Source organism: Odocoileus virginianus, chromosome 22 (assembly GCF_023699985.2).
Source record: "Odocoileus virginianus isolate 20LAN1187 ecotype Illinois chromosome 22, Ovbor_1.2, whole genome shotgun sequence".
NCBI classification, from domain to species: Eukaryota; Metazoa; Chordata; class Mammalia; order Artiodactyla; family Cervidae; genus Odocoileus; species Odocoileus virginianus.
The window spans coordinates 18,731,320-18,759,222 of NC_069695.1; the positions used below are offsets into that span (position 1 = coordinate 18,731,320).

The 27,903-nt window shown below is 41.7% G+C and overlaps 1 long non-coding RNA gene across 1 annotated transcript in view; it reads left to right on the forward strand.

Moving 5' to 3' along the window:
- The window catches only part of LOC110127702 (uncharacterized), a 170,536-nt gene that overhangs the window by 69,024 nt on the left and 73,609 nt on the right, over nt 1-27,903 (forward strand). Inside the window, exons 2-5 of the long non-coding RNA XR_011482726.1 lie at nt 455-559; nt 1,617-1,752; nt 5,150-5,245; nt 8,551-8,628. This is a non-coding gene — a long non-coding RNA (uncharacterized lncRNA). The remainder of the gene's footprint in view (nt 1-454; nt 560-1,616; nt 1,753-5,149; nt 5,246-8,550; nt 8,629-27,903) is intronic.

The following is a 27,903-nucleotide window of genomic DNA, read 5'->3' on the forward strand; positions in this document are numbered from 1 at the left end:
CCACTTGTGATTCAGGAGACCTGGTTTGATCCCAGGATCAGGAAGATCCCCTGGAGAAGGGAATGGCTACCTGGAAATCCCATGGACAGAAGCCTGGAGGGCTATAGTCTGTGGGCCCGCAAAGAGTGAAACCCAACCTAAAGACTAACACACTCAACAAAAGATTGTTACCAGAGCTCAGGAGACTCTCCTTCAAATCATTAAGGAAAAAGGGGCAAATGAAATAAATGGGGTGTTCATGGGGCATAGACTTTGGCAGATGAAATATTTTAAAGCATGTACAAGTGACCATGCCATCTTTGAGGGCAAAATCTGTTAGAGCAGCCTTCTTTCTTAATACCTGTGTCACTGAGCTTCCAGGCTTGTGTGACTGTGTGCATAGCCACACTGCGTGTTTTAACATCAGACCGTGGAGCTACTTCAGTGGCTGATATTATGTTGTGAAATTTCACAGGACCAGCCCTTTCCAGAGCAAGAAAATGGCTTTCAGGCTGGAATAAAATTGGAAGGCATCAACCACCAACATCCATCTCTATTTTGTGTGCTCTCTGTAGCTGAGGTAAGAGATGATGTTACTGTTCGGCTAATTGCAATGACAGAGGAGAATTTTCTAGAGAACGACGAATTTCAGTGCTTTGTGTTATAAACAAGTTCCAATACATTGTGGATTCATTTTATTCAGTGATAGGTGAAATATGTTTTTTAATGATTTTTTTTCATTCTCTGAAGATTATAATTTTCTAGTAAGTCCCTCCTTACTAATGGTTACCCTTACTTAATTTAATTGGTAATAGTTTTCACCTGAGGTTGGTGAAATCCCTGAATCCCACAGTGTTGCTTTTTTTCTGTTAGAAGGGACGTAGTTATTCAAGTTTTATCTGCACTAATGAGAAATGTATATGAAAAATATCCATGCTTATGAATTATGCATTTGCCTATGTACATGAATTTTATGAAAATTATATAGGGTTAAGAGCCATTGATAAAAGTAAATTACTTATAAAATACAATATTTACTAAATATTTTGTTAGTAAATTGATAAAAGACCTCAGTATTTTGAATAACATTAAACATCAAAAACACTATTCACTTAATTGGCTGATTGATTACAGTTATTAAACTTGTATAGCATGTATAGGAGATGTGTTTTCCAGACTGTGTTATTTTCTTTGTTAAGTGTGCTGGATGCATATGTCAGAGTTGAAGTAAGATCATACCCTTGTTGGTTTTTGCTTGGCACTTCAATGTCTTGGGATGTGAATCTGAGCCAGGCAGCAGGGGATGGGGTTTCTGAAAGGAGTATTTGATAGGTATTGAATGTCATTGAGTAAATAACTTGTTGATCGATGGATATGTAAATTGATCTCAGATTCCTAGACTGAGTAAAAGGATAATTTTCTCGCAGAAAAAATCTTATACTTGAAAGATAGTGTCTAGTTTGTCAGCATTTAGTCTTATCCAGATGTCATCTATGAATTTGTTCTCTAACTTAAGTACTTTTGGATGTAACAATTGGTTCATATATATTGATGGTGTCAACAGAGTAAATGAAAATGTTGATTTTGTGTACACTTCAAATGCATGACCCAAAGATTGTAAACATTCTTTTTTGCAGGTGTGTGGTTACCATCTATGGCTTCATTTCAATGGTTATTTAAGCTGCTACGATTTTTGAACCAATGTTGGCTTCCCTGACATCTGTCCAGTGGGGTGGTGTGAAAAAACCAAACATGACTTATACATCCCTCAGGGTAAGCAGGAGGGAAAGGCAGTCAGCTTTATTTTAACAATGGTTTATGAAATACTAATAAGAGATCCTGCATGAATTGATTTTCAAAATGAAAATTTGATCCACAAAGAGCCATAAGACTACAAGGATACCACTCTTAGAAATAAATAAATGTCTTTAAAAGCATCAGTGATCATTTGGGTCAAGTATTCTAAGGTATGTAGGGCAGAAATAAAATCTTACAAGAGCATTTTATCTTAATGAAGTTTATTAAGCTTTATAAGGAATGAAGAAACTAATGTTTAAATTACATTAAAATAAAACATTTCCCTTAATCAGGGATGCTGCACAGTAAGGAAACTTGATTCACTGTATATCATTTGTTTCAAGCAGAAATCATGGCAAGCAGGGAACTCTGAAAGAGAAAAATTTCATTATTTAAAAAATTTTTTATTTTTTAAATTTTGGATGCATTGGGTCTCTGTTGCTGCTCATGGGCTTTCTCTAGCTGTGGCGGGTGGGGGCCGCTCTCTGGTTGAAGTGTGTGGGCTTCTCTTCATGAAGGAGGAAAGGAACAGGCCGAGCTGACTCCTTCTTGAAAAAGAAGGAAACTCCATCTTGCACTTTCAGTGAACTTTGGACTATGTGCCTGGTAGCCATGGGGATAACAGACCCATGGCGAACTGGCCTCCTGGACTGATAAACACCAGATTCCATACCAATGTTACCCATTCTCAAAAAGAATGTGATAATCCCCTATGTAGTCTATCACCTTTATAATCTTTATGGCATCCATTGGTGTAGTCTACAATGTATAACCAGCTGACCCTTCTGATTATGAATCATGGCTGTAACCTGATTATATCTCCGTTTAACACTTTCCAGGCTAGGTTTAAGGAATTTGGGTATGTGGGCTTGAGCAGTACACTTAACGGTATATAAGGCTTTCACAAAAATCGGTCGGGGTCCCTGCCTAAAGAGGAAAGTCTGCCTCAGACCCTCCGGTGTAATAAACTGCACTCCACTATCGACACTGCCCTTCTGATGAGTTTGTTTCCCGGAGCGTTTGGCTGGAACAGTCACAGTGGCTTCTCTCATTGCAGAGCACAGGCTGTAGGGCACGTGGGTGGTCGTGGCTTGGGGGCTATAGAGCTCAGACTCAGTAGTTGTGGCGCAGGGCCTGTGGGATCTTCTTGGACCAGGGATCAAACCCGTGTCCCCTGCACTGGCAGGTGGACCCTTAACCACTGGACCACCAGGGAAGTCCTTCACTGTTTTCTTTGGATGGGAGTTAAAAATCTTGTCTTAGTCTCCTCTTTCAGTTCAGTTCAGTTCAGTCACTCAGTCGTGTCCAACTCTTTATGACCCCATGGACTGCAGCACGCAGGCCTCCCTGTCCATCACCAACTCCCGGAGTTTACTCAGACTCATATCCACTGAGTTGGTGATGCCATCCAAATATCTTATCCTCTGTCATCCCCTTCTCTTCCTGCCTTCAATCTTTCCCAGCATCAGGGTCTTTTCAAATGAGTCAGTTCTTCTTGTCAGGTGGCCAAAGTATTGGAGTTTTAACATCAGCATCAGTCCTTCCAGTGAATATCCAGGGTTGATTTCCTTTAGGATGGACTGGTTGGATCTCCTTGCAGTTCAAGAGACTCTCAAGAGTCTTCACCAACACCACACCTCTTTAGCAAGAGGAACTGGGTCCGGCAGATGTGGCTGAAACCTTTCTTATCTGCTAAGGGCTAGTGAGGGGACGGTTCACAGGTTGTGATGCTAGTGAGCCCGTTTCCTTGACCAACAGACTTCTGTATTAATATAAGATCTCCTGCTTGGATCTTAGACTCCGGATGACCGTGGCAATGTCTAGAGTCACCATATAGTCGTTTTATTCTCGGGAAGCAGCTTGGGGTGTCCTCTGGGATCCACCCCCAAGGCTGGCGGCAGAGTCCACTGAGATTGCTGGATCTCATGAGCCTGTAACAGACCTCAGACTCATCAATTCATCAAGCCCTTACTGTGTGCAGACCCTGAGGACAGAGCTTTGAATAAAAGAAATCCTCTCTGTCGTCTTGGGGCTTTCATTCCAGAGGGGAGGGGAGGGTAAGCAGAAAATGATGCGTGTCTAGCATCGGCAGGGGTGGCAGCTGAGAGGGACACAAGGACTGCCCTTGCAGTAAGTGTGCTGAAGACAAGTGCCTGGACAGATGTGTTGCAGGAAGGAGGACCCCTTCCAGGGCCCGAAACTGGGCTCTTGTCTGACAAGAATTGTTGGAAATGAACTGTCCAAGGAGAAACATGTGCTGACAAAGCAAGAGATTTTATTGGGAGGGGCACCCGGGTGGAGAGCAGGGGGGTAAGGGAACCCAGGAGAACTGCTCTGCCGCGTGGCTCACAGTCTCGGGTTTTATGGTGATGGGTTTAGTTTCAGGGTTGTCTTTAGCCAATCATTCTGCCTCAGGGTCCTTCCTGGTGGTGCACGCCTTGTTCAGCCAAGATGGATGCCAGAGAGAAGGATTCTGGGAGGTGGTTGGACATGTAGTGTCTCCTTTTGACCTTTCCCGAACTCTTCCGGTTGGTGGTGGCTCATTAGTTCCATGTTCCTTACCAGGACCTCCTATCGTAAGACAACTTGTGCAAATGGTTACTATGGTGGCTGGCCAGGGCAGCAGTTTCAGTCAGTGTGCTTCCCCTAACAGACGCACAGGACGGACAGCCAGGCGGCTTCTGGGAAGAAGCCAGCCTGCAGGTGTGTGGTGAAACTACAGGGAGCTGAGGGCACTGGAGTGGAGAGGCGAGGGCCAGGACCGGGGAGGTGAGTGGCAGGTCTGGTCGTACCTTGAAGGCCCTGTAAGGAGTTTGATGTCTCTTCTGAATGTCATTTGTCTGAAGTGTATACTGAGCTGAGTGGTCTGGGCCAGGCTGAGACCAGCCGCGTTAGGGACATGGACAGGAGGGTCAAGTGTTTTGCCCATACAGACAAGGAGCAGAGAGCTGGGTCTGCCCCATGGCCTGGGGAGTTTTCTGTCATTCATTCCTGCACCTGGTTTCCCTGGGACTGCTCCCCATCAGGCCCTCGCTGGCCTGGGGACTCAGGAGCTCTGCCCTGCCCCCCTCTGCCCATTTTGGAAGCTTTCACAGGAGATGAGAGTCCCTCAGACCACCAGGTCCTGGTTCCATAGTTTAATGAGTTTTAGGATTTGTAGAGAATGACATGCATGTTGAGAAATCACACTCAACAGGTTTGAATTCCATACGCTGAAAAACACACTGAAGCAGTGTAGAGATTTTCACTTAAATCTTTTGTGTCTGCTGAACGACATCGAATTTATGGCAGAAAACTGAATAAGAATAATATGGTTATTATGCACATGGTTACATCTTGGGGGCATTGTGGGTAATCCATCCTTTTTTTTTAGGTTATGGAAAAGATAAATTTATTTGGATGGATTGCTTGAAGGCATAAAAATTACAAAATGCTCCCAAGAAATGATTCAGAAATTATTCAGAGTTCTGTAAGTATTTTCTTCCTTAGTATAAAGCAGATTTTTACTTCAGTTTAAATTTCTTAAAATTCACTGCGTATTCTTGTTCTGTTTAATCTTTTAAGAATCCTTAACTTCCTATGACTTTTATCACTAAATTTGTCAGTTTTCTATGGACAAACCTACCCCCCCAACACACACCTTTTAAACATACAATTAAGTACTTTAATTAAATGGAGAGAGTGGGAAACTTTGCATTGAAAGCCAGCTAACATTGCCTGCAAGGCAGCAGAACCGGATTTGATACCTGGGTCAGGAAGATCCTGAGAAGAAGGGAATGGCTACCCACTCCAGTATTCTTGCCTGGAGAATCCCATGGGCAGAGGAACCTGGTGGGCTTCAGTCCATGGGGTCTCAAAGAGTTGGACACTCCTGAGCAACTAACACTTCCACTAACATTTTAAATGCCTTTTAGAATATATTTCTTTTTGCTTTTAATGAGTTAGTCAATTAAACTTAGTCTGGTACTTTGAGACCTGCTGATAAACCAGGACTTTGACTGTACCTGATCCAGGTGTATTTACGTGCAAGGAAAAAGAGGGTGACATTTCATACAGATTCAAAGGGCTTGTGAGAACTGGGTAGCACATACTCACGTGCTCTATATCCCAGCAGCCTAAAGGGTGCTCAGGAGAGGGGGTCACAGCCCCACCTCCTCTGGGCCCTGGGGGAGCCACACACTGGGGAGGGGCCAGAAGTCTGGGACCAGAAGAGGCCTGGCCACCTGCTGGCTATGTCCCCTGAGGATGGCCCACCCGCTTCCCCAGGCTTCTGTGTCCTGCCTTGTAAACCAGTGTTCACAGCTGCTCAAAGTGTCTCATTGTTGTTTTTGTTCACTTGCTAAGTCCAGTCCGACTCTTTGTGACCCCATGGACTGCAGCACGCCAAGCTCCCCTGGCCTTCACTACCTCTCAGAGTTTGCTCAGAACTCATGTTCATTGAGTTGGTTATGCTATTCAATCATCTCATCCTCTGTTGCCCCCTTCTCCTCCTACTCTCTTTTTTTTTTTTTTTGAACTTTAAAGATCAGATTTGTTTGGAGAAAACAATAAACCCCAAAACCCAAAGGATGGGATTTTACATCTCAAGACCTCCTCCTTCTCTCAATCTCTCCCAGCATCAGGGTCTTTTCCAGTGAGTCAGTTCTCTCCATCAGGTGGCCAAATTATCGGAGATTCAGCTTCAGTGTCAGTCCTTCCGATGAATATTCAGGGTTGATTTCCTTTAGGATTGACTGGTTTCATAGACTTATATCAAGGAAAGAGAGTTATATGAAACTGCTTTTAAAAATGTACTAAAGGAAACTAAAGATCAAGGCCCAGTGTAGACAGTAAAGAAGTAGAAAGAAAACCTTCTTCTAGTCCCCAGAGAGTGTGTATACTTTATAAATTTCTAGCCTGACTAACTTATAGCCGTAGGAAAAGTGGAACTTTATCATTGTCATGATAATCCTTGGTGTTTTTAATACTAAAAAATATGTACAGGTATTAAAAAAAGCATTCATTGTTTTCAACTATAATTTATTTATGGATAAGTGCATGTGTTCCTTAAACATTGAGAAAGCCATTAATTTCAACTCTGATCAAAGTAAGTGATAATTTTAGTGCTAAAGAACATATCTCTACAGCATTTGCAAATCATGGTATTTGGAAATATACCACCCATCAAAAGCCTAGAGGGAGTGGAGAAATTATTTGATATTACCATATTCAGTTAACAGTGTATTTTAAAATTAATACCAGTTACTCTAAGAACTGAAGAGAGAAAATGATAAGGGAAATAAAACCTACCTGCATGACAAAGAGAAAAGCACAAAATAAAAGCTTGTGTCCTGGGAATTTTTTAAATGAATGTGTACCTGGTAACAGCCCGTTGCATATTTTTACTGGCTGGTTTCCTTCTGGAGGGCAAGTGTTGATGCTCGGTAGACTTTTCCGATGGTAAACGTCGCAGTTTGGACAGTAGCGCAGTCCTGTTTGGTGTCCTGTTTCTCTTTCTGCCTCTCCCTCATTGTGCTGTTAAAACAGGCTAACGCCTAAGGAATTTCAGATCAGCGTGAAGCTGGAGGCCATCGGCAGGAAGAACCCTGCCTTGATATGTGTGTGGCGACCATAGCAGATAATGTTGGCAATTGCTTGCAAGTGCATTTCGACAACTGGGATGATAGTTACGATTTCTAGTGAGATACCGACATGCACTGTATTTCCGTGTGTTCGTGTTTGCCGTTAAGAGTTTATGTTCACTCCACCACTGAACAGTTTCAGTCAAGTCGCTGTTCTTGCCATTCTTACAGTAATGAACATCAGGAATTTAGAGGCTGACTTCTCACTACCTTCTCTTGCTTGTGAACTGTTGAATTAAAGAGCCCGAGAAACTGTTTCTCCGTCTCTGAGAGGTTGCCTAATGAGGTCTCATCTAAAATAATGTGACCAGTTCAGAGCACTGCACCATATCATGTCTAGTTTGTAAGGGAAGCATTTCTGTGAAGAAAAACTTAAGAACTTGCAGTATTTTTTTTTCCCCTGAAAAATGTTGAACTCAGACTGTCATATTTTTAAAAGGAAAGATTCAGGGAGACTAGAGAGAATAATTTGAAAGCCTATGGGGAGCAGAGAAAATGTATGCTTGCCATGCCATTAAACTAACGTTGCATGAGTTAAAAGGATTTTCTGGGTGAAAATCTGAAATATGGAAGAGGGCATGGCAAAAATAATTTTTGTGGCCTTTCTTCATAGTATATCCTGAATAATCAACAGATCCCCGCCTGAGGCTGTGGTTCTTCACCTGCATGTCTTTGGGAGGGGGTCAGTTTTCATCTTTCAACTAAGCAGAGTGTAGGTTCATTCCTGTAGGTGTCTTAGGTAGAATAGTCTGGACCCCTGGAAAAGAAAGAGGGAGGAAATTGTAGGCATATGAAGTCCAGTCTGTCCTATTAAAATTTGGACTGACCTATTAATATTTTCTTGCTGCTGGCAAGAAGTGGTAGAAAAGGTTTATTAAAATGTTCACTCTTTGGGGAGATCACTGGCAGTTCAGGTCCTAGTCAAACACTTTTTAAAGAAATATTTTTAAATTTCAAGGTTATGTAAAAGAAGTTTGGCCACTCAGCTGACAAAATAGAATCCTAAAATTACTTCTGACTTGCTTAGGCTATAAAATATTTTAGCTGTGCAGTAATATTTTCCGTGTGTCTTTTAACATCCAGAATGATCATTACTCTTGGATTATTTCTCTAGTGTTAATACAGGATCTAAAATAGAACCCTGTTTTTGCAGGTGTGATGTCAGTCGTCCTTTAGGTCCAGCCAGTTGGTTGGTGTTAGGAGCATGGAAGAACTCTGATAGAACCCCAAGGTGAGTGGGCTGATTGAGATCTCTTTGAAGTCATCTCTGCCTGAGTGGCAATGCCCATTTTATTTTTGTTTGTGCAAACCACATTTCGATACAAAGGGTGTCATAAGGATACTGTGAAAGACTCTGTTAACCCTTGAGGGACCCAGAGGTTGGGAATCTGCAGATCCTTCCTCATAATACAAATGGACTGTGTTTATAAAGTCATATTAGGCAGCTGTTTAAAAATTGGTACTGTTTTTTATCCAATGAAATGAGAACCATTGCCATGAACTAACATTTAAAACTATTTATGTCCACCTATGTAATTTAACTTATAACTAATGTTAATTCATTAACTGACTTTGACCACCTGATGCAAACAGCAGACTTCATTGGAAAAGACCCTGAAGCTGGGAAAGACTGAGGGCAGGAGGAAAAGAGGATGGTAGAGAATGAGATGGTTGGATGGCATCGCCTAGTCAACGCACATGAGTTTAAGCAAATCTGGGAGGTAGTGAAGGACAGGGAAGCCTGGCATGCTACAGTCCATGGGGTGGCCAAAAGTCGGATACGGTTTAATGACTAAGCAACGTCAACAACACGGTTATTAAATATATACTTCACTTTGGAGTTAAATGTAAGAAATGCAGAAACCTAAAAAGTGAAAATTGATGATGAGAGCTCAGACTTGCCAGATTCTTTCACCCAGCCAACTTAGTGGCTGAACACTGACAGAGGAACTCATTTCTTGTTATGTATCTGTTTTCTTATTACAGAAGCAGAATCTCTCCACTTATTTAGTTCTCTGATTTATTTCAGTGGCATTTTATAGCTTTTCTTATGTAGATCTTATATATATATATATATATATATATATATATATATATATGTATTTGGCTAAAATTTATAGCTATTTTATTATTTTGGATGCTAATGTATATGGTACTGTGTTTTTAATTTCAAATTTCACTTGTTCTTTGCCAATGTATAGGAAAGCAATTGAATTTCTATATATTAACCTTGTATCCTGCAACCTTGTTATAATCAATTATTGATTCTAGTTTTTTTGATTAGTCGCTCAGTTGTGTAACCCTTTGCAACCCCATGGACTGTAGCCTGCCAGGTTCCTCTGTCCATGGGATTCTCCAGGCAAGAATACTGGAGTGCTTTGCTATTCCCTCCTCCAGGGGATCTTCCCAACCCAGGGACTGAACCCAGGTCTCCTGCATTGCAGGCAGAATCTTTACCGTCTGAGCCACTAGGAAAGCCCATAGAAGGGAGAGAGCCTAGTAAGAATAAAAGAAAGGGATCTATGTGTATTTGTGTAAAAACATTATCAAGATCTAATTCACATGCTGTACAATTCATCCATTTATAAAATCCAGGATTTTAAATATATTTACACAATTGTATAGCCATCACCACAGTCAATTTTAGAATGTTTCCATCACCTGGGCCACTTAGCTCTTATCCCCAACCCTCTGATTCTGCAGCATTCAGAGAACATCAACCTACTTCCTGTCTCACCCATTCTGAATATTTCATGTAAATAGAATCACACGAGCTGTGGCCTCTGGTGTCTGACTCCTTTCACTTAGCTTAATGATCTTAGAGTTCATCCACATTGCTGCATGTGTCAGAGTGTGTTGTTTCTTTTTAGTTTCTAATAATATTCTTTGTGTAGATAAACCAGTTTGCATATTCAGTTTATCAGTTGATGGGCATTTGAGCTGGTTTCGCTTTTTGACTCCTTCAAATAATGCTGCTGTGAATATTTGTGTATGCATTTTTGCTTGAACATGTTTTCTGTTCTCTTGGGTTTATACATAGCAGTGAAATTGGGGTCATACAGTAATTCTACGTTTGCCTTACTGAATAGTGAGTGAGTAATTACTTAATGACTTTTTAACCACAGGAGGCTGCACTTTTTAAAATTCCCACAAGTAGTGGGAAATCCCATGGAGCCCTGGCGGGCTACAGGTCACGGAGTTGCAAAGAATCAGACATGACTAAACAACAGCAACAAGAAGTAGTGTGTGAGGGCTGCCGCTTCTCCACCTCCTTGAGGACACTTGCTGCGTGTTCTTGTGTACTGCTCTGTAGCAAATTACCATGAAGTCCGTGAGCTGAAGCAGTACAGATTTCCTGTCTTGTTATTCTGGAAGTCAGGAGTTTAAGATGGGTTTCACTTCGGTTTTGGAATATTAATGAGGAATTAGTGGGATGGGCAGATTGAGGTCATTTTATGAAAAGACCTTTAAAAGTCAAAGTGAGGAGTTTATAGTCAAACCCTGATGTAACCACGGTCAAGCATTTGTTTTGCAATAGTAGGCCAAACTGGGGCTTCCCACGTGGCTCAGCTGGTAAAAAATCCACCTGCAATGCCGGAGACACTGGAGATGCGGATTCAATCCCTGGGTTGGGAAGATCCCCTGGAAGGGAAAATGGCAACCCACTCCAGTATTCTTGGTTGGAGAATTCCATGGACAGAGAAGCCTGGCGGGCTACAGTCTGTAGGTTGCAGAGTTGGACACGACTTAGCAACTAAACAACAACAACAATATGTGATTTAAACATTAGAGTACTCATCTTATTGTTCATACTGTTTTTGTAGCCTTTTCCCGCACTTACTTGAAGATATAATTTGAACATATTCCTTTTCTTTAAATAGTCCTTGATAACCTGGCTATTATTGACTGTATCCTTGTCTATATGTGAATATACTGCACTTTATTTTTGTATTGTACATTAATTTTGTCTAGTTCTTAAATAACAATAGAAGACATGCTTTTATAGAAAAAGTTATATAAGTTTATTACTTAAATTTTTTTTAATTTTAAATATTTTTAAAAATTTAAATAAAACTTTTTTTTTAAGTTTGTTATTATTTTGTAGTTGTTTTAAGTGGAATTATTAGATTGCAGAATATGGAGATAATTTTTAAGATTTTAGTAAATATTTCTAGATTGCCCTTCATATAGTTTATTTTCTTCCAACGATGTAAGAAAATTCAGACATTAAAAAGAAAGAAAATGGAACAAGACCAGGTATCTCAAAATATAGACACAGATTTTATGTGAAGATTTTAAATTTGTTTGCTTGTTTTTTTCTGTTGAGTTGTATCAATTCTTTGTCTATAACCTCATATCACATAACATAATTTGCAAACATTTTCTCCTACTCAGTAGGTTGCTTTTTCATTTTGTTGATGATTTTTTTTTTCTGTGCATAAGCCTTTTAGTCTAATGTAGTCCCACTCATTTCTTTTTGCTTTCATTGCCTTTGCTTTTTGTATCAAATCCAGGAAGTCATCACCACTATCAAGAGCTTATTGCCTTTGTTTTCTTCTAGGAGTTTTTAGGGTTTCAAGCCTTATATTCAAGCCTTTAATCTACTTTCCAGGTTTGTATAAGGTAAATTAACTTGCTCCATACTGGCATTTCTCTGTAACATATTTATGTTTGGTGTCCTCAATTACTAGATGGTAAATCAGTTTTCATTCACCAGTTTCCTTTCCCAATTCCAGGAATCTTTGTTACCAGTTCTCATCTGCTTTTGGCTTTTTACCTGTTTTCATTGTAGTTTTATGTCCTTGTACTAGTTTCACTGATGTTTTTGTATAATATACATGTATTTATACTGTATTATTACATTCATTTCTCCTTATACCCAAGTTACTCTCTCCTAGTAAATAGCAGTTGGAGGTAATTCCTCCATGCTAATTTTCATGAGCTAACTAGCATATCAGACCACTCTATAAAATGTTAGTGCCATAACACATTAAGAATGGATTTCTTGCTCCTGTCAAAGTACAGTCATGGTTGATGGGAGTCAGTTCTGCTCCATTTAATTACTCTCCCCCGGGTCCTTGGGAATCTTTCTCTCAGACCTGAGAATGGGAAGAGGGCTGATGGTCACACATGAAAGGGTTTTGGGGCCAGACTCAGAAGTGGCTTCTTGCATCATTTCTGTGCACATGCATTGGCCAGAATGCAATTACATGTCAGCATTTAAATGCATGGAAGTAAAGGGAGTGCAGTTCATCTGTTTTCCCAAGAGGGAAATAAACAATTAGCCATTCCATGCTATGCATTTTTTGCTAATTCCCATACAATTGAATATACACAGACATGCACACTCAAACATGCATATGTTCATGAATGCATGTCCTTTTTAAAATCATTGTCTGTGCTATAAAAATGGGTTAATATTGTGTACATCTGTTTTTATCTGCTTGTTCCCAGTTAGTGGTGGCTTTTCTTGGTCTCTACCATAGGGAGGCCTCGACATATGAAGTCACTGCTCTGCCTCGTGAGCATGACCTGAATCAGAGCAAGAAGTCGTGTCTGAGGGGCTTTCTTAGAGAACCCAGTCTCTTAAAATGATGGCAGAACCCAGTCTGACTTCCCTGGCACTGGTGGTCTAGCCCCTATTGCTTGCTGGCACTGGTGCTTGCTCCTGTCTCAGTGCCCAACAATCTTGGAGCATCACTGGGCCTCAGAGCAGCTCCCTGGAGATCTTAATCTCTGTAAATTGCAGGCCAGGATACCTGGGCTCCAGCTTTGCTTATTAAGTTGTCCTACCTTTGACATGTCAGCTAGAGTACCAGGTCTCACTTTCCTCATCGACAAAATGAGGAGTTATTAATAGATGAAGAGGACTCTTAAGTCCTCCCAGCATGTATTTATGGTCGATATCTGTCTGTTCTTATTGAACCTTCTTAGTAAGACTCAGCAGATCCCTGTTTATTGCTGGTTATTAAACAGACTGTTGTCCATTACTTAAGAATTGCTTGTCCTGGGACACCTATGATTTTTGGTTCTGGAATTGGCTTCTGGTATAATTACTGTTGTCTTGCCTCCATGGAACAGATTACCTGGACCAGAAGGTTAGGAATATAAGGATTTGTGTTATTTATTCATGATCCCAGTTTTCTGGAAAGAAGGATCAGTGGCAGGATCATGTTTCTAGTTAGGCTGTTGTTCCTGGGGAAAGTGATAGAGGATGTTGTGAGCAAAGCCTGGAATCCATCTCACCCTTCAGCTGGCCTTCTTACATGGCAAGTTGGGGAATGTCACATCTGCCTCGTGCAAATACTGTACATCAGACACCTCATCTGGGTTCTGTACAGCCTGCAGTGCTGCCTGGAAGCACCAGTGGGATTCTGAGGCACCATTAGGACACGATGATGTGCCAGAATCATTACTGGCTCAGCTTCCAGTGAATTGATGTGAGTGGAGCACGCTGTACACAAACAGAAGCTAGGTAAACATGCTTCTCTTGGCCATAAGTGAAGAGGCTGAAGGCTGTTGTTGTTCCCTGTATTTTTTTTTTCTTGTTTCAAATATGAATTTAGCCATGTGACCTGATCTGTCCCCTGCCCCTTCCTCTGTTCCTCTGCCTCTGCCCATGAGCCTGGCAGGACTCAGGTCTAGGCAGGAAGAGGAGATGGGGGAATGGGTGTCATTTGCAAAAGCTTTCATGGCTGGAAGACGCTCTGTTCTTTGGGTTCATTGAACAAGGAAGATAGAATTCATGCATGTGTTTTCTTTTTTGCACATGCACAGCTCATTTCTGGAGAGTCACACACAGGCAGTTAATACTTAAGAATCACTTAACACAGTCACAGTCTTTTATTTTCACATATTGATCACATATCCAGTCCCATCACTTCATGGCAAATAGATGGGGCAACAATGGAAACAGTGAGAGACTATTTTGGGGGGCTCCAAAATCACTGCAGATGGTGACTGCAGCCATGAAATCAAAAACTTGCTCCTTGGAAGAAAAGCTGTGACCAACCTAGACAGCATTTTAAAAAGCAGAGACATTACTTTGCCAACAAAGGTCTGTCTTGTCAAAGCTATGGTTTTTCCAGTAGTCATGTACGGATGTGAGAGTTGGACTATAAAGAAAACTGAGTGCCAAAGAATTGATGCTTTTGAACGGTGGTATTGGAGAAGACTCTTGAGAGTCCCTTGGACTGCAAGGAGATCCAACCAGTCCATCCTAAAAGAAATCAGTCCTGAATATTCTTTGGAAGGACTGAAGCTGAAGCTCCAATATTTTGGCCATCTGATGCAAAGAATTGACTCATTGGAAAAGACCCTGATGCTGGGAAACATTGAAGGCAGGGAGGAGAAGGGGATGACAGAGGATGAGATGGTTGGGTGGCATCACCAAATCCATGGATATGAGTTTGAGTAAGCTCCGGGAGTTGGTGATGGACAGGGAAGCCTGGCGTGCTGCAGTGCATGGGGTCACAAAGAGTTGGACATGACTGAGTGACTGAACTGAATTGATTGATCATGTAAAGCGAGTGGGGCTGTTCCTCTGGCCTCAGCAGCTGCGTCTGTCTTCTGGGCCAGAGCAGGATGCTTACTCACCAAGCATTCTTCACCCCACCACTTGCCGGTCTCATTTGTTGCCGTTACCCTGAATGTACTGGTCAGGTCCCCGGGGAGTCCTCCCATGTGGGGAACCTGGAGCTGGCTGAGGAGCCTCAATGCTGAAAGGGCAGATCAGATCTTGTGCAGAAATGTGGAGGCCCAAGTAGCAAGGAGTGAGTTTGTACGGTTTTTTAAAATATGAGCTGTAAAGGTAAATGCAGCTGCAGAAATATTATACCAATGTATATTTTAAAATTGTAATGAGAAATAGTAAACTTGGGAAATTGTAATTACAAACCTTTAATTATGAGAATAAAACCCTAATCGATGCAGAATAATTGAAAGAATTGGAAAAATCATCAATTCACAGTTTGAGGTCAGACAGTGATTGTGTTTTCAAACTTCTGAAGAGCCTCCTGGAGTGACCTGGCCATGCCACGTACTCACACCACCTTTGGACCCTGGTCCACCTGCTTGACCTTGTGGAATGAATGCATGGATCAGTGAATGACTGCTCGTGAGCATGAATGCAAGCAAAGCAGCCTACCCAGAGGTTATCATAGACTTCTATTCTGAATAGGGGCTATTAAAATGTTGTTGTTATTCAGTTGGTAAGTTGTGTCTGACTCTGTGACCCCATGAGCTTCAGCACGCCAGGCTTCCTTGTCCTTTACTATCTCCTGGAGTTTGCTCAAGTTCATGTCCATTGAGTCAGTGATGCCATCCAACCATCTCATCCTCTGTCGCCTCCTCCTCCTCCTGCCCTCAGTGTTTCCCACCATCAGGGTCTTCTCCAACGAGTTGGCTCTTCGAATCTGGTGGCCAAAGCACTGCAGCTGCAGCTTCAGCATCAGTCTTTCCAATGAATATTCAGAGTTGAGTTCCTTTAGGACCGAATGGTGTGATCTTTCTGTCCAAGGGACTCTCTAGAGTCTTCTCCAGCACCACAGTTCGGAAGCATCAATTCTTTGGTTCTCAGTCTTCTTTATGGTTCAACTCTTGCTTTTAGTTAAAAATACTAAAGTGGAGGTGACTTATTTACTATTGTTTCTATACACAAATGTAGGTGACCATTTTCCTCCTCAAAGTGCTTTGAAAGCCCCATCAAACTCTGATGCTGAGCCCCTCACTTCTGGTCCTGTCTGTCCGCTGAGTGGGAACTTTGACCTTTTCATCTCAGGGACTGCTGGACGGTCAGCGATGCCAGAATAAAATAGGTGGATCGTATGTAGCCCCTGTGTGTTACCTGTTCACCCATTTTGAGGGAACACCTTTTCACACATTTTGAGGCAATGTTGCTTTTAGCAATTTGTTAGAATACCAACTTGTAAAGTTCAAATTTGTACTTATACATTTATTCCAGGATTAAATCAAGTATAAAGAAAATGCACTGATAGCATAGTTAGAGATATTTATGTTCTAAACCAGTGGTTTTCAAGCTCTATTCCCTTTCAACTCTGTGTCCTCGGGCTCATCTTTAATCAGAATTTTATATAGTGAGCTTCTCCATATGATTTTTTTTTTTTTTTTACTGGAAGTCTTCTCAAGATTAAAAGGGGTTTAAAACAAAATGCTATTTCATTTTTTAAAAGCAGTTGATTATAATAGGTCCACTTTGGAGGAAGAGGGATAATCAAATTAAGAGGGCTGTAAGTTCTGGTGTACTAGAAAGAGTTAAGAACAGCAAAACATTCATTAAGTAAAAGTACCAGTTTCTTGTAGTTTCACATTCCTTCTTGCTTTATGTCAAAGCTTCATTTTACTTTTCTAAGAAGAAAATTACAAGAAGGTAAAATTACAAAAAGATCTGGTTTAAAAGGCAACCTCCAGGCTCTGTCACAGGGTTATTATGGGTTCACCTCAAGCTGTATGTCTTTGGCATCTGAAACAATTATGTTTATTATCAGCACAGTGACCTCAGGGAGAAAAGAAAGATTTTGAAGGATCAGAGAGTAAACTATAGTCAATATCCTCCATTCAGTAGACACGATAATGGATCTTAGAGAGAAATATGTTTTCATAGAAGCTGTAGAGTAACAAACCAGGTTTTGGAGAAATATTCAGCTGTTTTATAAGTCATGCATTATTGGAGGTTTAATTTTCCTGCTGCTATTTCTAAACTTGAGAAACCCAACACCCTTTCATTTTCAAGGAAGCCAACTTAACACTTTCATGTGTAATAGCTTTCAGAGTGAAACTTTTTGCCACCTCTTAAACACTGGCTACGTTGTCTTTTGACCGATTTTTGATGAATTTTCTTAGTTTTTGTGATTTGGTAAGCTCCAGGGCATTTTCCCCCACTCCATTTTCTTTAATATTCCTTGAGCGACCATCTTTGTAGACTCCTGGTTCCCAGCATTTTAAGACTGAAAAGAAACTTTAATACTGTCTAACATGGTTATATTAAAGATGAAATAAGAGCACAGGCTGTAGCTTTAAATTACATTATGGTGTGGTTTTAAAACAGCTCAACTGTAATAATTATGGCAACTTTTACCTGTTTTAACATTTAGATCTAAAGGATCATATGTTTATCTTTTCTAAGTTTTTGTTGATTTTTCCTTTTTGTCATACACCTTCAAAACTGAGCAGTGATAGTCCACAATTTAAGTTATAAGGTTAATTTTAGAAAAAAAATGAAAACATCTAAACCAATGGATAAATTATAATAAGATCCTTCTTTTGAACCCTGTAATCATTAATGAATTTATCATCAAATCTGTCTTTGTCTTTTAAATATCTTGAAAATAACCAAAACATTATTTTAACTCTTGCAGGTTTTTATGAAACCTGGATGAAATATTAATAATATGCATAGAATGAGTGTGTGTTCTTAGAACTACAGTTGTATATGCAAAAGTACAACAGTCATGTTTTAGAAAACGTTAGCAACACATCTGAATTGTTGGATTTCTCATGACTTGTCGGTCTTGTAACATCACAGCGATTGTACCATGGTTTTCTCCCGAATGTGAAACTTGAAGTTGTGGATAAGCAAAACCCCAGGTGAATTTGCCTTGCTACAATTATGGGTGTTGACGACCAAAGAATAAAGGTGCATGTTTAAATTAGTGTGATGTTATATTGGTGTTTTTCCCTGTGTCTCCTGTGAGTCTGGCTTCAGAGACTCTTAAGTTCTTGTCTCAGGAGAATTGAACTTGGCCTGAGTTCATTGCTGGTCTTGTGTCTCTGGTCTCATGTCTCAGCTGACATGTGTGGAAGAGGATTCTATAGGTTAGACACGACTGATTTTCTGAAGGCTTTTACACATCTTTGTTTGCACTTGCTGCTTCAGTTCAGTTCAGTCGCTCAGTTGTGTCCGACTCTTTGCGACCCCATGAATCACAGCATGCCAGGCCTCCCTGTCCATCACCACCTCCCAGAGTTTACTCAAATTCATGTCCATCGAGTTGGTGATGCCATCCAGCCATCTCATCCTCTGCCGTCCCCTTCTCCTCCTGCCCCCAAGCCCTCCCAGCATCAGGGTCTTTTCCAGTGAGTCAACTCTTCGCATGAGGTGGCCAAAGTAGTGGAGTTTCAGCTTCACCATCAGTCCTTCCAGTGAACACCCAGGACTGATCTCCTTTAGGATGGACTGGTTGGATCTCCTTGCAGTGCAAGCAACTTTCAAGAGGCTTCTCCAACACCACAGTTCAAAAGCATCAATTTTTCAGCACTCAGCTTTCTTCACAGTCCAACTCTCACATCCATACATGACCACTGGAAAAACCATAGCCTTGACTAGACTCGCTGCTTAGATGTCATAAATTTTGTTCCTTTTTAAAAAAAGCTTCTTTTTGTTGGTATCATCAGATTTTTCTTGAAACTATTGTCATTAAGAATGATTACCTCCTTGTTCTCTACTAGTCAAACAAAAGATTTGATTTTGAAGTGAAAATCGATTCACAGGTTTCTATACCATCCTTGTTGTGACATCTATGTTTTTTAAAAAATATACATGTCTTCGAAATTAAATTATCCTTAAGTGAAAGCCTTTCGTTTTTTTATATAGACAGCTGAAAGCAACTGTGGGATTCAATAAATCTTCTACAGCATATGACAGTTCAAAATACATTTTTCACCCAAGCACATTTTATTTTCATATTAATAAAAAAATTGAAGTCAATGAATATTTATAGGTTTTATTAATAAAGATATATTTAAGTTGGATATACAGTTGGATATAATTGAAAAGAAATCTTATTTGCTCTATGCCTAATTTGAAGATAACTTCTAATTCATCTCATAGAGAATAATCAATATACATATATATTTTAGTAAAATATAGAGGTGAGCATTTGGCTTGGCCATAGGTTATCAAGAGCAGATATTGGCAATGTCCTTTATTTTTCTGACAGGTGAAAACAATAACTGCTAAATGCTATTCAGGAATATGTTATAGGTGCTCTGTCCCACATACATTGTTATTAATGTTTACATTAAATTTAATTTTAAACATAATAAATTCTTATTTGTAGCTTTTTATGGTTTACTCTCATTATAGTACTTACTGTGGGAATGATCTTTGGATCTCATTATTATAAATTCAGTAATATTTCATTACTGAAAATGAGCATCAATTTTTTTCTTTATATTCTTACTTAACTTTCATTATAAAATCACTGCCTTTCTAGGAAAAGCTTAATCTGATAGTACATCAAATATTATTTATAATTTTAATTGATAGATTATTTTCTTGTGATTCCTAAAATACATAATACAATAGTATCCAGTTGAACATATTTGCCAGCTTATTGTGTGATCACATTGGATTAGTATTACCTTTTGAAATATCATTTGAAAATACCATTTGAAAATCTTTATCTCCTAAAGTAAATTTAGTATACTTCTTTATTTACTATCTCAGCTTTGAACTTTTAAACTCTCTTTAAGATTTCGCTGATCCTTCCAAAGAAATATTTCATGTGTCTTCTTTTTCTTTCATGGAAGTTGCTTTGTCCTTTATTAGTGGGAAAAAAGTTGAAAAGTATCTAGTACTTCTGAAGAGATTAGAACCCTAACGTTACCTCCGTGCTGTGGGCATAATGGAAATCCCTTTAGGATTTTAGGGCTAAATTAAGATGTGACATGGGGCTTTAGAAAATGTGTGGTGAATTGCTTCCACACACCCTTAGGTCTGCAAGAATATATCTGTCTTGAAATGTCTTGGGGCTTGTGGAGAACTTGAGGTCCCTCAAGGAGCCTCTGACCTCCTGCAGCACTTGCTGCCTTGCCCCCTTCCCTTGACCCTCCCCAGGCAGTTGGGTACATGCTCCTCCTGCCCCCGGAGGTGGAGGGGAGGAGATGGTCTGGGGGCTGGCCCAGTTGTCTGAATAGAAATAGATTATACAGAGAAGACTCAGAAGCATGGCTTCAAGTCCTGAAAGCAGTGTTCCCAAAGATACAGGGCATTGAAAATGAGCATCAGGTTTTTCCTCTGAATTCTTGTTCAAGGCGTTTACAGGTGGAGGGTGAGGCTGTCTTTGCAAGTAGGGAAATTAGTTTCTTTCCCTATCTTCTCTTGCCCCGAGGCATCTGTCTGTGCCTTTAGAAATGTGTTGATTCTCTTTTGAAGTCAGTATCCTCAAAGACTGTCTTTATCCCTGGCAGTGATGGATGCTGAGTGTATGTGTGAATGAACGGGTGAGTGCAGGGGTGCTCAGTGGCATGGAGTATACCCTAAAACCCTCCTATTTTGAATGGGAGTCCAGTGTGTTAGTCTCAGAGCACTCTCCCCTTGAGCTCAGCTGCCAGGAAATCTAAGGTGGCCTTCTGCACTGGAAAGTGCCCTAGGTCACCCTGGTGGGGTTTCATTCCAGCTCTGACTCCTGTTTAACCAAGTTAGTTGGTTACCTGACATATTTGCACTTGTCCCTCTGGAGAGCAGTGGCCCGCAGTGCCCACCTGGGAGGTTGGCTATAAGCATCGGGATAAGGAGCCTCGCCAAACTCCTGAAACTGTGCCCGGCTCCTTCTAGGACCTCGGTGGCCACCACCATGCTTACTGGTCAGTGCGGGTGCTCTGGGCTGCTCTCCCAGGGGCCCTGGGGATCAGGGAAGTAACCACCAGCTGTAGAAGGAGAGGAGACGAGCCCAGGCTCCCCGGGGAACAAAACAGCGAGTCTTCTGGAATCCCGGGGGATGCTGGCAGAGCACGTGTGATGTACCACGGGCACAATCTTAATATGATAGTGATGATGGTGTCAGTCAGGGCTTTTTATGCACTAGTGTATCCTCACAGCAGCTGGAATGTGTAATATATGACCCGGTGTGTCTGGCCTCTTTCACTTGCTGTAACGTTTTGAAGGTTTCATCAAGTTGTAGCGTGCATCAGTATTTTATCCTTTTTTTATTTCTGAATAGTATTCCACTGTATGGATGTATCACGTTGTGTTCATTCATCACCGATAGACATTTGGGTTGTTTCCCCTTTTGGCTATTTTAATAATGCTGCTGTGAATATCTGGGTGTGTTTTTGTGTGCATGCATGCTTTCGCTTCACTCAGGTACACATCTAGGAGTGGAATTGCTGGGTCTTATGGTATTTGTCTGTTTAAAATTGTTCTCCAAAGTGGCTGCACCATGTTACATTCTCATTGGAACCTCTCACAAAGGTTCCAGTTTCTCTACATCCTTGCCAACATTTGTTACTAGCTATTTTGTTTGTTTTGTAATTATCCTATTGGGCCTTATAATTATTACCTGTGACCACTAGGTTGCTTCTTGGCCAAGAGGAGTGGGATGCAGCAATGGTTGCTTTGTGGCTGTAGTAATAGTAGTGACAATAGTGAATGTGATGGTGTTTGGCCTCCAGTGTCAGAGACACAGTCCTAGTAGAGTAAGAAGACCCAGGTACTGAATATGGGGTTTGTTCCAGGTACCTACTTACGTATGTCATAGATCTCATCTTTATCTTCCCAGCAACTCTTTTGCTAATTTTTTATTGAGATATAGTTGACGTGTAGCATTGTATCAATATTAGTTTTAGGTGCAAAATATGATTCAAGATTTGTTTATGTTCTGCAAGCATCACCACCATAAGTCTAGTTACACAACAGCCCTTCTAGGTAGGTGTTATTTCTTCTTTATAGTCGGCATGGAGAACTGAAGTTCAGAGTGTCACAGGTAGTTTGTGTGCCTAGACGGTCAGTTGTGTCTGACTCTTTGCGACCCCATGGACTGTAGTCCATCTTCTGTCCATGGGGATTCTCCAGGCAAGAATCCTGGAGTGGGTTGCCATGCCCTTCTCCAAGGGATCTTCCTGATCCAGGGATCGAACCCAGGTCTCCTGCACTGCAGGTAGATTCTTTACACTTACATAGTTAGACAGCTAGTTTACACTTAGATGTTTTGCTCTCATTTTAGCTCTTACTTCAGAGCTATGATGAGCCATTGAAATTAAGGACCGTCATTTTCAGTGTTGGAGAGTGGGGCATGGCAGTCTGTGTCAAGATATTCTGCATTCTTCCAGGACTAGTCAGGCCAGATATTCTGATTTGCATACTGAAATATGGATTCAGTTGTGTGTAGTTCATTGGTAGGTGAGCTGTGAAGTTTTTCTTATAATGGCAAGACTTTAAGATACTACTTCTCCTTGATTATATGCGTGCTGAGTGCTAAGTCACTTCAGTTGTGTCCGACTCATTGCAACCCCATGGACTGTAGCCTGCCGGTCTCCTCTGTCCATGGGAATCTCCAGACAAGAATACTGGAGTGGGTTGCGGTGGATTACGGTGTATATTAATTACCATGGTTACTCTCTAATAAATATTTATGATGTACTCAGTGTGTATCGTGTTCAGTTTACAGCCAACTATTATGGTTAATAACTGTTCTTTTGTTTGGTTGCACATTGTACTCTGTTATATCTGAAAACCCATTACTGTCCCCTTATCAGGAATTGTACATTAAATTACAATAGACGGATGGATCTTTTAGGAAGTTTAGCCTTAATTTGGGGAAAAAAATGTATCCTTCTACAAATAAACATAAAAGGAGAACTTAAAACAGAGTAATATTTGATAAATATTTGCCCTGTGGGAAGCACTGCTAAGCTGTGAAATGAATTATAAATGAATTCCAAATAGATGTTTTAGGAACTTCTACTGAATCATTAATAAATTGAGTCTCTTCAGCAAGTCTTTTCATATTTAATGCATTAACTGGATTATGTATTTGTGGCATTTCTAAATGAAACAAGAGCATCATAGCCAAGAGGAATTGTCGGGGTAAGTGGTTTATATGTAGAACTTGAAACTAGTTTGAATTTTAGGTCAGACCAATAAGTTTAAAGCTTTTTGTTTGAAAACACCTGCAGGTGGACTCGTGCAAAGCGAAAGTCCAAATACAAGTCTGTGAGTGCTTGCTGTAGTTAAAGCTTGCCTGTTGCTTCGAGGAAGTCGCCTGACCCCCATGGGTCCCGGTGTAATTATCTGTCAGAGAGGGGGCAGAGTCTGGAGTGCATCCTGTCACTCGGCAGTGTCCCCAACACGGATGCATTTTTGAAAATGGTTTTGAAATACGAGGCTAAAACAAGAGACCAACATTTAAAATGACAGTCCTTTGAGCTAAACTTCTAATTAATGGCCATTACGGTGCCGCGGTGATTGATCACCGTCTTCATTTGGGAAGGAGACTGGGACAACTTTCAAAAATATCATGACCCATTAATGAAAAGATAATTTTCCGAGTAGGTGACAATATCAATTAGTGTCAGCCGTGATTTCCGGGAGAGTTGAAGCAGGTACATCCGTGTGACCGCGGTCATAACAAACAGCGACTGATGATAACTGCTCCTCTGCTTCCTCGGGTGTGGCGCCCCATGCTGCCTCGTCCTCTCCCCGTCCATGTGGCCACCCCCCAAGGGAGCCTCGGGGGGGAGCCAGCGCAGGTGGCCTGGGTGACTCGCCTGAGGCCACAGGGTCTCTGTGGTAGAGCAGATGGGGACCAGGTAGCCCAGGTCTACAGCCCGAGCTCTTCGCCTGTAGCGCGGCATCTCCACCCGTGCAGGGCAGAAAGTGACCCAGCCCTGGGGGCCGTGTGTCTCTGGCGCAGCCACTGGCTCTGTGGTTTAGCACAAAAGCAGCCATGAAACTGCTCGGAAGCTGTGAGCATGGGTGGGTCCCTAGAAAACTTTATTTGCGGACAATTCCAATTCATTTTACGTGTCATCAAATAGTCTGCTTTTGTTTTGCTTGTTTGTTTTCCAGCAGTTTAAAAATGTAGAAACCATTTTTAGCCACTGGCACGCACAGAGCAGGTGACAGACCCTGTGTAGCCCGGGAACTGTAACTGCCAGCTCCTGTCTTAACAGATCTGCCGTGCTGATTGGACGGTGAAATGAACTCACTGGGTTGTTACCTTTAGTATAAGCAGTTTTAGACCCCCACCTTCGCTTTTCGGATATTTGATTTGTGAAAAAAACCAAATCAGTATTAAATTTTCAATGTAGTTCTAGGTAAGTTTTATACAGTCAGTCAAGGAGGTAGAAGAGATAGAGCTATGGATGAACACTTTCTAGACTTAAATGCATGTTTCTTAGTAGCAATGGATTGTTGTTGTTTGGTTGGTAAGTCATGTCCTACTCTTTGTGACCCCTGGGACTGTAGCCTGCCAGGCTCCTCTATCCATGGGATGTCCCAGGCAAGAAAACTGGAGTGGGTTGCTATTTCCTTCCCCAGGGGATCTTCCCAACCCAAAAATTGAAACTTGCATCTCCTGCACTGGCAGATGGATTCTTTACCACTGAACCATCAGGAAACCCATCAATGGATTATCAGTCGTTCATTTAAGTTTCAGAGTAAAGGTAGTCAATCTCTCTGCCCCCACCACCCCATGATGTGTATTCTTTCCCAGAGTCCGTGTCTCTGCCACTGGTGTTGTTTTCTCCAAGAACTGTGTGGAGACTTACCTTGCACATTTGTTATGGAAGTCAGTGTATCCAGCTCAGAAACCTTCCCGGCAGCATGAAGAACTGCGGTGGCGGGGAGCTGGCCACCGGGCTGCAGCCACTGCCATGCTCCCGGGGACCCTCACCTGCTCATCCCCCCGCCTGACCTGCAGGATCTGCCAAGATCCTGCCGTGTGACTATTTGGCTGGAGGCGCCAGCTGAGTCACGAGCTCAGGAGAATAGAAATAGCACATTTCACAGCTTCTCCACAGAACACTGTCTGTGTGGAACCTCTTAAATAAAATATGACGATGAAGGAGCACTGGTTGTTCTGAACCCTTGTTTCAGGATCATGCATCTCTTTGAGTGTCTGCTGTAGACTGCGGAGCTGCGGAAGGCACGTGCCTTTGTACACAGAGGCTGGATGCTATTTGTGTTTCAAGGGTTAATGGACTTTTTAAAAAACTTTTTATTTTGTATTGGGTTATAGCCAATTAACAATGTTGTGGTAATTTCAGGTGAGCAGTGAAGGGGCTCAGCCATACATATACATGTATCGATTCTTCTCCAAATCCCCCTCCCAAGCAGCCTGCCACATGACATTGAGCAGAGTTCCATGTGCTCCACAGTAGGTCCTTATTGGTTATTCATCTTAAATATAGCAGCGTGTACATGCCCATCCCAAACTCCCTAACTATCCCTTTCCCCTGGAACCATAAGTTCATTCTCTAAGTCTCTGAGTGTCTTTCTGTTTTGCATGTAAGTTTATATCATTTCTTTTTAGATTCCACAGATAAGGGTTGCCATATGATATTTCTCCTCCGTCTGACTTACTTCACTCAGTATGACAGTCTCTCGGTCCATCCATGTTGCTGCAAATGGTATTATTTCATTCTTTTTACGGGCTGTCATTCCGTTGTATACATGTATCACATCTTTATCCATCCCTCTGTCAGTGGACGTACAGGCTGCTTCTATGTCTTGGCTACTTGTGCTACTGTGCATGTATGCTTTCAGATCATGGTTTTTTTTTTTTTCCAAGAGTTAATGGACTTCTGACCGAGTTAGTGGAAGGCCCTCCATTCCCTATACTCTATCACCTCATTCGAAGCTTTGCATTTACTCAGAAAGCGTGAGGCTGCTTGCCTGCTGCGATAGTGAAGACTCATTCTCCAGGCCTCGTTGGATGGTGCTGTCTAGACTCACTGCCTGAGGAGCGAACCAGAGTCTGTGGCTGCGTCTTAGCTTCGGAGGAGACGCGGTGTCTCCTGTTGCTCTGAACAGAAGTGTGCCGTTTCTGACCAGCTGCCGCGCTGACATCCCAAATGCCCTCAATAATACTGACACTTGGCTAATTATGCTGAGCATCATCTCTTTCTCTCACATCCTGCTTTACTCTATTTTTACCCCTGAAAGAATATCTCTCAAAAATAAAGAACTAAATGAAGACACCCCAGAATAAACTGATTAGGCAGGATGGCAAATACATTTCCCACCTTGTTACAAAATCTGTGTCGTTCCTTGTGATACAAGAAAGGGCGATAGACTCGGGCGGAAGGGGGATCTTCTCCAAGCAGGGTGTGGGAGGAGTCTCACTTGGGTTAATTTATTTCCAAATGAAGTTGTGTTATCTTCCCGTTGCTACTGTAACAAATTACTGCAAACTCAGTGGCTTAAAGTGACACAGACTGGCACATTCTATTTCCCTGTGTTGCTGGGCTAGAGCAGAGGTTTCAGCAAGGCCCTCTCCCTTCAGGAAGCTCTGAGGAGTCCAGTTCCCAGGCTTTGTCAGTTTCTGGAGAGTCCTCTGTTCCTTGGCTCTTGGTGCTTTTTTTCACCTGTAAAGTCAGCAGGCAGGACAAATAGAGTAGCACTGAAACATGTATATTACCATATGCAAAAGTAGATAGCTAGTGGGAATCTGCTCTATGATGCAGGGAACTCAAACCTGGTGCCCTGTGATGACCTAGAGAGATAGGATGGCATGGGAGGTGAGGGAGGCTCAAGACGGAGCGGACATATGTATGTCATGTTGTGTAGCGACCAACTCTTTGTGACCCCATGGACTGTAGCCTGCCAGGCTTCTCTGTCCATGGGATTCTCCAGGCAAGAATACTGGAGTGGGTTGCCATTCGCTTCTCCAGGGGCTCTTCCTGACCCAAGGATTGAACCTGCATCTCCTGCATTGTGGCAGATTCTTTACCGTGGAGCCACCGGGGAAGCCCAGACGTATGTATACATATGGCTGATTCATGTGGATGTGTGGCAGAAACTAATGCCATATTGTAAAGCAATTATCCTCCAATTAAAAATAAATACAAATTAAAATTCTATTGTTGATAACTGTATCATATTTCTATGCAAAAATGAATATATATCATAGTTTTCATTGTGAAATCTGTTTAAATATGAAGCTTCTAAATATTAAACAATATAAAGTCAGCAGGTATCACCTCCATCCCTCCCTCTGACATTTCTGCCTCGGGACATCTGCTTATCGTGGGCACACAGGATAACCCAGGATAGGATGGTCTCTGCTGTCTCAGAGTCCTTCACTTAATCACACCTTTAGGATCCCTCCTGTGATGTACAGGAGCATTTTCACAGGTTTTAGGGTTTAGGCTGTGACATCACTGAGAACCATCATTCCACCTACTGCGGTGGTGTCAGGTAAAGTTAAGATACTAACAACAGAAGAGGCCAGCCCTTCCTTCCCTGTAACTGGTATCTTTGCTTCACTGAGCTCCGTGGAAAGGACCATTCTGGGAGTCGGGGGCCCAGGACGAGACCTCACAGCCTGGCTGGGAGATGAGTTACATCACAGAGCAGTGTTGAGTGCAGGGCATAGACGCGTTCACCCACTGCAGTGCAGCAAGCAGAGATGCGGAGGGGCAGATGGCTGCTCAAGAAGAGCAGTCTCTCTTCTCTTAGAGAAAGTGTACAACATGCCTTGTTTTATTGCATTTCCAAACACCAAATGCCTTTATTTACTATCGTGTAGAGACAAAGGATATTCAG